The sequence below is a fragment of the Octopus bimaculoides genome, chromosome 1 (genome assembly GCF_046866305.1).
Source record: "Octopus bimaculoides isolate indiv1 chromosome 1, ASM4686630v1, whole genome shotgun sequence".
NCBI lineage: Eukaryota > Metazoa > Mollusca > Cephalopoda > Octopoda > Octopodidae > Octopus > Octopus bimaculoides.
This window is the reverse complement of record NC_142928.1, coordinates 195,182,139-195,195,523: the sequence shown is the minus strand read 5'-3', so window position 1 is coordinate 195,195,523 and position 13,385 is coordinate 195,182,139. Positions and strand designations below refer to the sequence as shown.

Genomic DNA, 13,385 nt, shown 5'->3' with positions numbered 1-13,385 from the left:
ATATACAGTAGTTATATATGTGGCACTCCGTCGGTTACAACGACGAGAGTTCCAGTTGATCCGATCAACGGAACAGCCTGCTCGTGAAATTAACGTGCAAGTGGCTGAGCACTCCACAGACACCTGTACCCTTAACGTAGTTCTCGGGGAGATTCAGCATGACAGCGAGTGTGACAAGGCTGGCCCCTTTGAATTACAGGTACAACAGAAACAGGAAGTAAGAGTGAGAGAAAGTTGTGGTGAAAGAGTACAGCAGGGTTCGCCACAACACCCTGCCGGAGCCTCGTGAAACTTCAGGTGTTTTCACTCAATAAACACTCACAACACCCAGTGTGGGAATCGAAACCACTCTCCTACGACCGCGAGTCCGCTGCCCTAACCACTAGGCCATTGCACCTCCACTGTAGTTACATAACACGTCTTGACACGCGATGTACTATTCGAGAAGGGCTGATATAATTTCAAATGTCATTTTACTAAGGTGAACCACTCGACCGTATCAGGATAATAACAAAGTACAAAGAAAGCCAACAATAATGAGAGCAAATGGTAAATGGAAACCATCAGCTCCATCAACGCCTGTAGCCATCAACTCTTAACCGTTACTATAAAGGCTCTGAGCTGGCTGGTTTTGTAACCCCGATCCACTTGTCTCTCCATAACTCGCCACTCTTGTCGTGTCCATCCCCAACACCTAGCCCTAAACTAACCCCTATTCTCAATCCTTCCTCCTCAGTGTGTTATTCCTCTGGAATCTCCCTTCAGCTCATGTCTATTCCATAAGCATCAATTTGCAACAGTTTTAACGAGACATAGATAACTCACTGGTCTTGGACGGCCTACAAACTCCCTTTCCTACAGACTCTGGGTCATCATCAACGTTTTTACCTCACTCATTTGTACCTGTTTAAAATTTTACCTGAAGATGGTGGATTTAAGTTACGATCTAATCTGTTTTTTTTTTACTTGTTTTAGGCATTTGAGTGCGGCCATGCTGGAGTACCGCCTTTAGTCGAATAAACCGATCCCAGGACTTATTCTTTGTAAGCCTAGTATTTATTCTATCGTTCTCTTTTTGCAGAACCGCTGTGTTACGGGGACGTAAACACACCAACATCGGTTGTCAAGCGATGGTGGGGGGGACAAACACAGGCACAAACAACAAACACATACATATATATACATACATACATACATATATATATATATGTAGTGAAACTACCTCCCGCCATTAGATACAAAACTGCTATCGCCATTCTTCTCATTTAAATATAAACAAACGCGAACGTAGGGGAAAACACCAGCCTTGTCATCACGTGACTGATTATTATTTGAAGCGGCAAATTCTTCGAACCTTTCCCGCCAGAACGCAAACTGACCAATCACAGCCCTTAATAAGGTCACGTGATAGAGTATATTTCTGATGTCTGGTGAGCCCCTTTAACGCTATAAATAGATCAACTCATACCCCAAATTTGTCTCGGTCCAGTTTCTCTTTGAGAACTGTTCCGTGTACCACACGACAGCAGCAGCAACAATTAGCCAGCGACCACTTCAACAGCTTCGTCCAGCCAACGATGACCACCGCCGTCGCCATATCAGCAACACGTTTCTACGACTACTACCAAGCAGCCTCAATCACCACCAGCGTCAACACGACTTACTATGTACACCAAACCAAACCTCCGCGGCACATCTCTCTCTTCGATTCTGTTAGGTGACTCAGCTTCACCACGATAAATAAACAGACAAGATTCTCAGCCAGCGACGAACATCTGTATAACAAGAATCACGGCCCGGCATCGATGCCACGACATCACAACTAGTGATCAGCCCTGCCACACTCAGCCTCCCCAACTTCACATACAGAACTTTTCCTAGAGTGTACTAAAGAACTGGTATAATTGCTCACGTGTTATTGACTCTCTTTCTCTGCTGTAATAACTCACATACACATACATGTATCACTCACATACATACTTTTCTTTGTACGACGGCCTGTCTTTGATTACGTTCTTATATGTCGCATTCACACTCTCACACAGACATACATCTTTAACGCTACAATAAATATCTCTGTTATTCATCTAATACGGTTGTGGTCTTTCATTACTGGTCACATGTTATCGTCGTATAACATATCATGTATATCATTATTGATATATATATTTTTGTGTTCGACTGTGTGACGCGTTTAAATAAAAGGAGTCCTCTGTTTTTCCATTCGTCACCATTTCTCCTTTATGAGTTCTCACGGTCGTCCTTTACACACACACACACACACACGCACACACACACACACACACACACACACACATATATATATATATATATATATATATATATATATATATATATATATATATATATATATATATATATATATATATATATATATAATCATAAATATATAGGGATTAGCAGTATCCTGCTTCTCCAACACACTGAGAATTCAGAAATAGCAGCCAAAGAACTACTGATACTGTTAATCCCTATATATTTATGATTATAAATGGTTTTACCGATAAGGTTTTTTCATACTGAGCTACCCGGCAAATTTGTTAATTATTAATTCTATTACTAATTGATGATTCCCTGCCCTGTATATCTATATATCTATATATATATATCTATATATATATATATATATATATATATATACATATATATATATGACGAGCATCTTTCAGTTTCCGTCTACCAAATCCGCTCAAGGCTTTGATCGGCCCGAAGCTACATTAGAAGACACTTGCCCAAGGTGTCACGTAGACCTTGAGTATATGTTCACGAGCAACAGAACTATGGAAGTGGCGTCACTTCATTGTCACAGATAAAAAGGTCAACTGTTTGCGCTTGTAAGAAATTCTTGTCTTGACTTGCCTTAACGGGAATGAAAAGCCGAAAACGAAGGAGCATGTAAAATTATATAGGGAGAAATGGTTGTAAAGGGGAGAGAGAGATGTTAAAAAAATTGCAGGTTTCAGGTCAGAGAACGATACATTAAATTAGACATGTGATACGCACGCACACACACACACACACACACGCGCGCGCATACGCACGCACAAACAAAGACATGTATATGCGCGCTTACTCACACGCACACGTACGCACATACGTTCATATATAGATTCAAGTACACACAGAACGGTATGTATCAGGTATGTTTGTGCGCGTGCGTGTGTGTGTCTATACATACGCCTGTACGCACAAGGGCTAGACTGAAAGTAATGCCGAAGTTATTTTATTAACTAACACAGGTCTTTCAAACCGACATGCTGGTAGAGTAATTTTTCCTCTCGCAAAACTCTTTTTCCTGTTCTAAATCGGTGCCAAGCAGAGTTAAGTTCTTGATGAAGGAGGAGCGAAGGCTGTCCAACGTCCACAGAAGGCTGCGGGTTGCTTCCAGAGATGACGCCACTGATAAGAGCAATGTGCCAGAAATGGATGAAAATGTTTAAAGAAGAGGAGCCAGTATCGAAGACAAACCACGCTGTGGGTGACCATCAACGGCGACCACTAACACGAATCGCCAGCGAATGTTTAACCCTTTGTATGTCCCGTGTATCACATAAGATACACAGGACATATCTCACTGGCATCCACGTTTCACATATATTACACATGTCCATCTTTTTCAACCACCGAAGTAACTTAGGACTGATGGACTTATGAAAGAAAGCAAACTTCTGCACCAAACCGTCAATCTGTTAATCATTAATTCTTTTCCACTCCAGGCACAAGGCCCGAAATTTTGTGGGAGGGCCAAGTCGTTTAGATCGACTCCAGTACGCAACTGGTACTTAATTTATCGACCCCCGAAAGGATGAAGGGCAAAGTCGACCTTGGCGGAATTTGAAATCAGAACGTAATGGCAGACGAAATACCACTAAGCATTTGGCCCGGCGTGCTAGCGTTTCATATTTCTTTATTGCCCACAAGGGGCTAAACACAGAGGGGACAAACAAGGACAGACAAACGGATTAAGTCCATTATACCGACTCCAGTGCATAACTGGTACTTATTTAATCGACCCCGAAGGATGAGAGGCAAAGTCGACCTCGGCGGAATTTGAACTCAGAACGCAAAGACAAACGAAATACCGCGAAGCATTTTGCCCGGCGTGCTAACGTTTCTTATTTCTTTATTGCCCACAAGGGGCTAAACATAGAGGGGACAAACAAGGACGGACAAAGGGATTAAGTCGATTAGATCGATCCCAGTGTGTAACTGGTACTTAATTTATCGACCCCGAAGGATGAAAGGCAAAGTCGACCTCAGCGGAATTTGAATGTAACGGCAGACGAAAAACCGCTAAGCATTTCGTCCGGCGTGCTAACGTTTCTGCCAGCTCGCCGCCTTCTGTTAATCATTAATTAACGAAGTTAACATTTTCTTTAACGATTTAACTTCTAAATTAACTTTGGAAATCATTATCGGTCTAATTAACTTCCGGTACATTTAACTTCCGTTAACTTCAATTGAACTGAAGTTAACAGGTTTTATAGTCTTGGCACTTTTTAAGGGTGTTTTTCGGTGGTTTTAAAGAAAAAAAACTGATTTTTTTCTCTCTAACAAAAATTAACGTTAACGGCTTATCGATCATTTCCGTTATATTTTTAATGAATTAAATGATCAACGCTTATCGAAGTGAACTTTTTGGTTATCGGATTAGCGGTTAACGAAGTTAACTTTTCGATTAACGGTGCCCACCTTTGAAAGAAAGCTTTATAGTACCCAGAGCATGAAACAAGGCTTAACAGGAATTCTGAAACAAGTGTGGATGTTCAGGACAAACTTCTGAAAATATCTTGGAAGGTGCTGACGTGGCTGTGTGGTAAGAAGTTTGTTTCTCAACCACATAGTTCCGAGTTCAGTCCCCACTGCATGGCACCTTGGGCAAGTGTTTTCTACTATAGCCTCGGGCCGACCAAACCCTTGCGAGTGGATTCGGTAGACAGAAACTGGAAGAAAGGCGGCGAGATGGCAGTAGAGTTACCCTGTCGGGCGAAATGCTTAGCAGTGTTTCGTCTGCCGTTACGTTCTGAGTTCAAATTCCGCCGAGGTCGACTTTGCCTTTCATACTTTCGGGGTTGATAAATTAAGTACCAGTTACGCACTGGGTCGATGTAATCGATTTAATCCCTTTGTCTGTCCTTATTTGTCCCCTCTATGTTTAGCCCCTTGTGGGCAATAAAGAAATAAGAAACTGAAAGAAACTCAGTGTGTGTGTGTGTTTGCGCTCCCACCCTCAACCCAGCGCTTGGGAACCGGTGTTGGTGTGTTTAAGCCATTATAACTTATCGCTTTGGCAAAAGGGTCCGATAGAATAAATCAAGACTTTAAAAGAAAAAATAGTAATAGAATTTGTTCGTTTCACTAAAATTCTTCAAGGCGGTGCCCCAGCATGGCCGCAGTCTAATGACTGAAACAGGTAAAAGAATAGAAGACAAACAGTTAAAATGATTGATACTGACAGACGAGTGATAGTCCGTGAGCTCACTTCGCAAGTGGATTGTGGTCACAGTGCATTGAAGAAAACGATGGAAGATTTGGTATTGGAAAGTGTAGAGAGAGAGAGGAAAATGTTCCGAGGCTATCTTGTCGATGCGTCAGAATGTTGGTAATTAATTAAAAGCTGGAGGAAACATACGTTTTAGACTTTCCCCAATATTTACTTCATTTCATTTTGTTTTCCTTGCCCGCATCCCTTTCCATTTATTTGTCTATTTAATTATTTTCGGCTCAGACCGCTTTTGAGTGGTCCTGGCCTGGTCATTCTTGAACGCTACTGGTAACAATGTAGCCCAGTACAAGCTGTTACATGGTCGGGTCGTCGGCGGCTAAACTGGTAACCCCCATCAAGCTAGCTTGGTGAGGAGGGTGATTGTTGGATACACTGCGGGACGAAAAATATGACACGTCAAAGGGCGGAGGAACTCATGAATAGTCATCGACCATCCAACAACGTGTACATTGTGTGTGTGTGTGTGTATTGTATATTTTTGAAATTTTTAATATTTAAACTTATACGTCTAAATATTAAAAAAAAAAAATTCAAAAATATTTAAACTTATACGTCTGTGAAGGCGCATGGCTCAGTGATTAGGGCGTCGAGCTTACGATCGTGAGGTTGTGAGTTCGGATCCCAGACCGGGCTGCGTGTTGTGTTCTTGAGCAAGACACTTTATTTGATGTTGCTCCAGTTCACTCAGCTGTAGAAATGAGCTGCGACCTCACTGGTGCCAAGCTGTATCGACCCCTTTGTCTTTCTCCTGGATAACATCAGTGGTGTGGAGAGGGGAGGCTGGTATGCATGGGCGACTGCTGGTCTTCCATAAGCAACCTTGCCCAGACTTGTGCGTCGGAGGGTAACTTTCTAGGCGCAATCTGATGGCCATTCATGACCAAAGGGTCACAAAAACTTATACGTCTGATTAAGCAGCCTGCCGCGGTGGAGTGGCTTGGGTGCTTCTGTGTTCCGGAGAGGTATTCTGGCGGGAGCTATGCTGTACTACTCTTTGACAATTTTTTTATTTCTTGGCGTCTGAAGCAGCTGGAGATACGATAGTTTGACCAAAAGAACTGGCACTTGCTAGTAAAAATAAATATTCTTTTCTACTCTAGGCACAAGGCCCGAAATTTTTGGGGAACGGGCCATTCGATTAGATCGAGCCCAGTATGCAACTGGTACAGTTAATTTATCGACCCCGAAAGAATGAAAAGCAAAGTCGACCCCGGCGGAATTTGAACTCTCAGTGATACCAAGAACTATAGAAATATTATATTATCTTCAACAGTGGCCAAAATCACCAACAAAATTATCCTATTTCAACCCAGTATCGATAAACATCAACGACAAAATCAGAATGGGTTCTGATCTAGTAGATCCGCAGCAACGCATACTCTAACTTCGAGAAGGTTAATTGAACAGAAATGGTAAATGGTTTACGGCACAAGAGAAATCACTCTAAACTTGCTAAAATGATATTCGAGATGCTTTATCTCTACAAAGTATACAAGCTGATGTGTTACGTGAGATTAGTTTTTGGGGATCGGATCAAAGACTTTGCAATTAAAAAAAAAAGTAGGAGCAAACTTTTCCAACAGAAATAAAGGGGAAATGTACGAAAATAAACATTATCTTTCATCTTAATGTTAGTTTTGTTTTATTTTGAAAAATAAAAATATAGAATTACATATAAAAACGGGGCACCAAAATCTTTTCAGTGTTTAGGGCCTTTATGGGTCCTAATTCGGCCCTGCTTTCGACACTGTCTAGGTAAAAGCTATTTGGAAATATTTAACCGAAGAGAACATTAAATTAATGCGAGTTCAAATTACGCCGAGGTCGACTTTGCCTTTCATCCTTACAGGGTCGATAAATTAAGTGCCAGTTGCGTACAGGGGTCGATTTAATCGATTGGCCCCCTCCCCCAAAATTTCGGGCCTTGTGCCTAGAGTAGAAAAGAATATATTCGGATTAATGTTTCCATTTAATGAGATTAAATAACCGACTTCTAAACATTTACATATTCATTTCGCTTACTTGGAATACCCAGGTCTACTTTTGTATTGCCACTGACTGTTTTCATTTCGTTATCTCGCCTGCTGATATATGTACCTAAAATCGTTATACCTGAAACCAAAGATCGCCTAAACTTAAATTAGTTATGTAACATATTCTGAATCCCTGGATAATGTCACTTTTAATTCAGGCATCCAGGACAAGTAAAAACTTTTAAAATTACAATACTCTGCCTACACAGGTGGCGAGTTGGCAGAAATGTTAGCACGCCGGGCGAAATGCTTAGCGGTGTTTCGCCAGTTGCTACGTTCTGAGTTCAAATTCCGCCGAGGTCGACTTTGCCTTTCATCCTTTCGAGGTCGATAAATTAAGTACCAGTTATGCACTGGGGTCTATGTAATCGACTTAATCCCTTTGTCTGTCCTTGTTTGTCCCCTCTATGTTTAGCCCCTTGTGGGCAATAAAGAAATAAGAAACGTTAGCACGCCGAACGAAATGCTTAGCAGTAATTCGTTTGCCCGATAAATTAAGTACCAGTTGCGTAATAGGGATCGATCTAATCGACTAGCCCCCCCCCCTCTCCCAAAGTTTCGGGCCTGTCGCCTAGAATAGAAACGAATACCCTGTCTACAGGTGATTTGAGAGTAACCCTTTCTACTATAGATGCAAAGGCTTGAAATTTGGTGAGAGAGGGACTAGTCGATTACATCGACACCATTGTTTCCATTTTGGGACTTAATTTATCAACACCGAAAGGATGAAAGGCAAAGTCAACCTCGGCGGATTTTGAACAATACCGCTCAGCATGTCGCCCGGCGAGCTAACAGTTCTGCCAGCTCACCGCCTTGTGACTTGAGAATAATACTATGATATAGATACGTCACATATCCGTGAAGGCGCGTGGCTTAGATGTTAAAACGTCGCACTCACTATCTCAAGAACTCGGCGACATTTCGATATCAAACAGGAAAAAGTTGCCAACCGAACGGAATTCCGATTGTAACAAGACTCTTCAAACCGCAACTGTGTCAGCTGATCCGGCACGCATGGCAGTGTTAGTAGTTTGTTTATCTGTCAAAACACACACACATATACACACATCGTTTTAGTAATATATTAGACTTCTATACAAGTCTGTGCACATACAAATTACACACAAACCATGCTGTGAACAAATAAACAAACACACACACAAGATCATATATATATATATATACACACATATATAGGTCACACAGTTTGGATTTTCTTTTGTGCGTATGTGTGTGTATGTGTTTATCTGTTCATATGTATATTTGTATGCTACTCTATATTCATGTAAGTATATGTATGTTCCATTACATTCTAAGCCGATGTCACGTTTAAAAGAGTTCGCTTATACCTGTCTCTTTCGATCCAAAATATTCAAAGCAGAGTGAGTGTCTCACTAAAACAAATCGATACAAACAGTTTAAATACAAACTAGATCGGATATAAACAGTTTAAATAAAAAGCAACAACTCTGTTACAAAATGAAAAGGTATTTCTAACGACTTGTTTACGAAGAAAGGATCTAAAAGTAATAAATGTTAGGGTGGAAACTTATATAATTATACATAAAAGTGTGCTGAAGTAATTGGGAAATTAATTAGTGAATCAATCAGTTAATTAATTAAGAAGATCGTTGTTAAGTGTTGTGAAACAATGTTGTCAAGGTCTACTCACCTTGTTGACGTCAAGTTAGTTTCAAAATCCTCTCTCAACTGCTGTAACAGAGCAACTGCACTTCATTATATAAAGGCGGTGGTCATTGCGGATGAATGACAATCCCATATTGTTCAATTAATTTCCCCACATTAAGAGATAAATGAACTTCTATTCACAAAATAATCGTGAAATAGTTGACATATTTTTCTTTTTCTTTTCAATAATTTCCTGTTGATATTTTCACAGATATTTTATGAGATTATCAGCAAGAAAGAAAACTAATAAATAATATTAGCGAAGGGTGTGCCCGACAGGATGCTTTGCGACAGATGTCTGCAGAAGTTAAACACTTCGTGTGCGGATTTTAAGTAACCCGAATAGTGACCACCACGTAATAGAGTGCAGTTATTGTTGTCACTGTCGTAGTTAACTTTCAGTCACGGTTTTCAATGATAAATTCTGAGTTCGTGCAAAACAATAATACTGCAGTTTATTCATAATGTCATAATGTTACGACCTGGCGGTCTTCTATCTATCTATCTATCTATCTATTTGTTTATCTATCAACGTATCTGTCAGTCTACCTGTTTAACTACCTGGCTGTGTATATATGTGTGTGTAATTACACGCAGAGAGAGAGAGAGAGAGAGAGAGCAGCAGCAGAGAGCAAGGGGGAAGTTTATTTTGATATAAGTTCACGATGTCACGCACTTATGGCTATGGTGCATGTGTCTGGTGTACCCTTATCAGACGGATAGTCATGGGCTTCGTATAATTAATTGTGCAACAGTTTCACTTTTGATGGCATGCGTTGCTTTTTCCCTCAATAATAATAATAATAATAATAATAATACTTTCTATAATAGACACAAAGCCTGAAATCTGGGGGAGGGAACTAGGCGGTTACATGAACCCCAGTGTTATGAAAGGCAAAGTCGACCTTGGCGAACGTTTTCTTTACTAACCACAATGGGTTTACATAAATTAAAAAAAAAACTCACGGCAGTCCTGACCACCAGGGTAAGCACCCTCTCCTCTTTGTCTACAGGCACATACTTAGAGTAGGCCCACTTACCTGGGCCATTCTTGCAACATTCACTCACCTTTTAACAAAATTGCTGGGAGTGGGGACGGAACCTCTTTCTCCACCCTCATTTTTCTTTTCAGGTGATTTTGTTCCCCGTGCAGCTCACCATCGCATTCTCTATTTCTGCAGTAGTTATCGACATTTCGCAGCGCCTCGCCCCTCTTGCCGAGAGTCGTGGCATGCCGTCGAGGTAGACACTAAAGTCCACCCTGCGTTCCGGACCGCCATTCGTCCCAAACAACTGGGCGAAGTACCGCTGAAATGCTGCGGCTATGCTGGAGCACCGCCTTTAGTCGGACAAATCGACCCCAGAACTTATTCTTTGTAAGCCTAGTTCTTATTCTGTCAGCCTCGTTTACTGAACTGCTAAGTTACGGGGACGTAAACACACCAACATCGGTTGTCAAGCGATGGGGGGGGGGGCAAACACACACACACACACACACACACATATATATTATCTTTATCTTATGATATTTACTTTGTATTATATTATACTCATTTACTGTGCTTGTAATTATTAATTTTTCTATGTGATTTTCATCGATGAGTTCATGAAACTTGGTTCTTTTCCCTAAAACTATATATATATATATATATATATATATATATATATATATATATATATATATATATATATATATACGACGGGCTTCCTTCAGTTTCCATCTACCAAATCCGCTCGAGGCTTTGGTCGGCCCGAGGGTATAGTAGAAGACACTTGCCCAAGATGCTACGCAGTGGGACTGAACCCGGAACCATGTGGTTGGGAAGCAAGCTTCTTACCACACAGTCACTTCTGCATATTTCGCTTAGGCGTAGCGAGACTAACAATCCGATGTAGAACTCAATATATGTGCGTTTCAAAACAATGTGTTAGATGAGTATAGAGCAGTAATAAGAAAAACAGTGTTTATGTTCTGAACATCATTAACTTACAGTTGTTTCTGCTGGAGTAGATGGACAGGGACAACTGATGAAAGGGAATATTCTTTATGTTGCATGTCTTTTTTTTTTGTGATGTCCTGTACCCATATATACATGTATGTATACATATAGATGTAGGTATGTACATGTATGTATGTATATATGCATATATTTATATATATATATATATATATATATATATATATATATATATATATATATATATATATATATATATACAGGGGTTGGGCAAGATAATGGAAACACCTTAAATTTTCAAACAAATTAATTTTAACATGGGGTAGGACCGCCTTTGGCAGTAATTACAGCCTGAATTCTACGAGGTATGGACTTGTACAAAGTTTGAATTGTTTCCAAAGGAATTTTTGTCCATTCTTCAGCTAAAACAGTCTCTAGTTCTTGTAGTGATGATGGTGGAAGATATCGACTCCTTACTTGTTTTTCTAAAATGTACCATAAATGTTCAATAATATTGAGATCTGGGGACTGTGGTGGCCAGATAAGATGTTCAACTTCACTAGAATGTCCCTTGTGCCATTCAGTAACAACTTTAGCTGTGTGAATTGGTGCATTACCATCCTGAGAGATTGCGTTTCCCTCCGGAAACAGTTCCACAACCATAGGATGAATTTGATCAGATAAAATGCTTAAATAGTCTTGACTATTAATTCTGCCATGAAGAGAAACCACTGGGCTGGCGGATTTCCAAGATATAGCGCCCCAGATCGTCACAGATCATCCTCAATGTTTAACAGTTGGAAAAAGGCAGTCTGGGTCAAATGCTTCTTTTGGCTGTTTCCACACATATACTTGGCCAGTGGTCGGAAATAAGGTAAAGGTTGACTCATCCGAGAAAATGACATTCTTCCACTGCTCCAGGGACCAATTCTGTAGGTTTTTTTTTACTCCACTCTAAACGCTTTGTAACATTTGTTTTTGAAAATAGTGGTTTTCTGATTGCAGCCCTCGCATGAAATCCGGCTTTGTGCAGTTCCCGGCGAACGGTTTTTGTGAAAATTGGGTTCTCGAGGTGGTCAGTAAGCTCTGCAGTAATTTTGGGAGCTGTATTTTTGTGATCCTTTTTAACAATTCACGTAAGAGTCCGACGGTCCCTATCTGAAAGTTTTAGTTTTCTTCCGGAGTTTTGTTTCAACGAAGAGATTTTTCCCCTCTTTCTCAAAGGCTGTCATTACTTTCAAGACAGCATTTCGGCTGTTTTCGTTACGTTAACGCCTGTCATATGAGCACCAACAATTTGACCTCTTTGAAAGTCCAATAGATCTGTCATTTTAACGACTTTTAATTAGCTTTTTCTAATGATATCTGAAAAGAAACAGCAATTTTAGCAAGACATTAAGCAACACTAATAATAAATAAAAAAACATAAAAATAAACAAGCTTTTGACGGTTTTATAGATATTTCAAAATTATGATGCCATGATGCTATAAATGCTAGGTGTTTCCATTATTTTGTCCAATCCCTGTACACACACACACATACATATATTTTTTCTGTTTCTTTTGCCTACTTTTTCTATTAGCAAATCTAACTGACTTTTGGACACACGTCTCCAGATGCATCAGCAATGACTTGCCCTGTTTATTCCAAAAATGTCATTCATTCTTTTTTTTCCCAAATAAATTGTACTTCATATTCGAGGTTCTGATCAAGCTATAAGGGGTTCTTCAGGCGCTTAACTGAGAGTCCACTGCACCTGGTAACAGAAACATCTGTAAGGTAATGTTTATAACATAACCTTTGTTTTTCCTAAGACAACCTCTCTTTCTGATTATATATATATATATATATATATATTCAGATGAATATGGTACTTAATTTGAGGCACCAGAATTTAGTACGGTATTATCCATACAATTTCAAAGTAAGGTGGTTAAAATCAAAATAAGCAACAAGGATATCCAGAGGATATCCTTGTTGCTTATTTATATATATATATATATATATATATATATATACCAGAAGGAAAAATCCTAGAATATGCTTAAGTATTGAACCAGGAAAAGTACAGAACAAACAGTAAATGAGCTTAATATTTTTAGACAGGGTTTTCTCCAGAATTTTCGTCTCGATTAACTCGTTCATTTGGATTCAAGTAATATTATTTTTCACTTAAA

At 39.8% G+C, this 13,385-nt stretch overlaps 1 protein-coding gene across 1 annotated transcript in view; it reads right to left on the bottom strand.

The window, feature by feature from the left end:
- Positions 1-9,277, bottom strand: part of LOC106869894 (protein DD3-3) — a 42,318-nt gene extending 33,041 nt beyond the window's left edge. Inside the window, exon 1 of the mRNA XM_089365091.1 lies at positions 9,233-9,277. The gene's annotated coding sequence lies outside the window, so the exon portion shown is untranslated. The remainder of the gene's footprint in view (positions 1-9,232) is intronic.
- Positions 9,278-13,385: the final 4,108 nt, after the last annotated feature.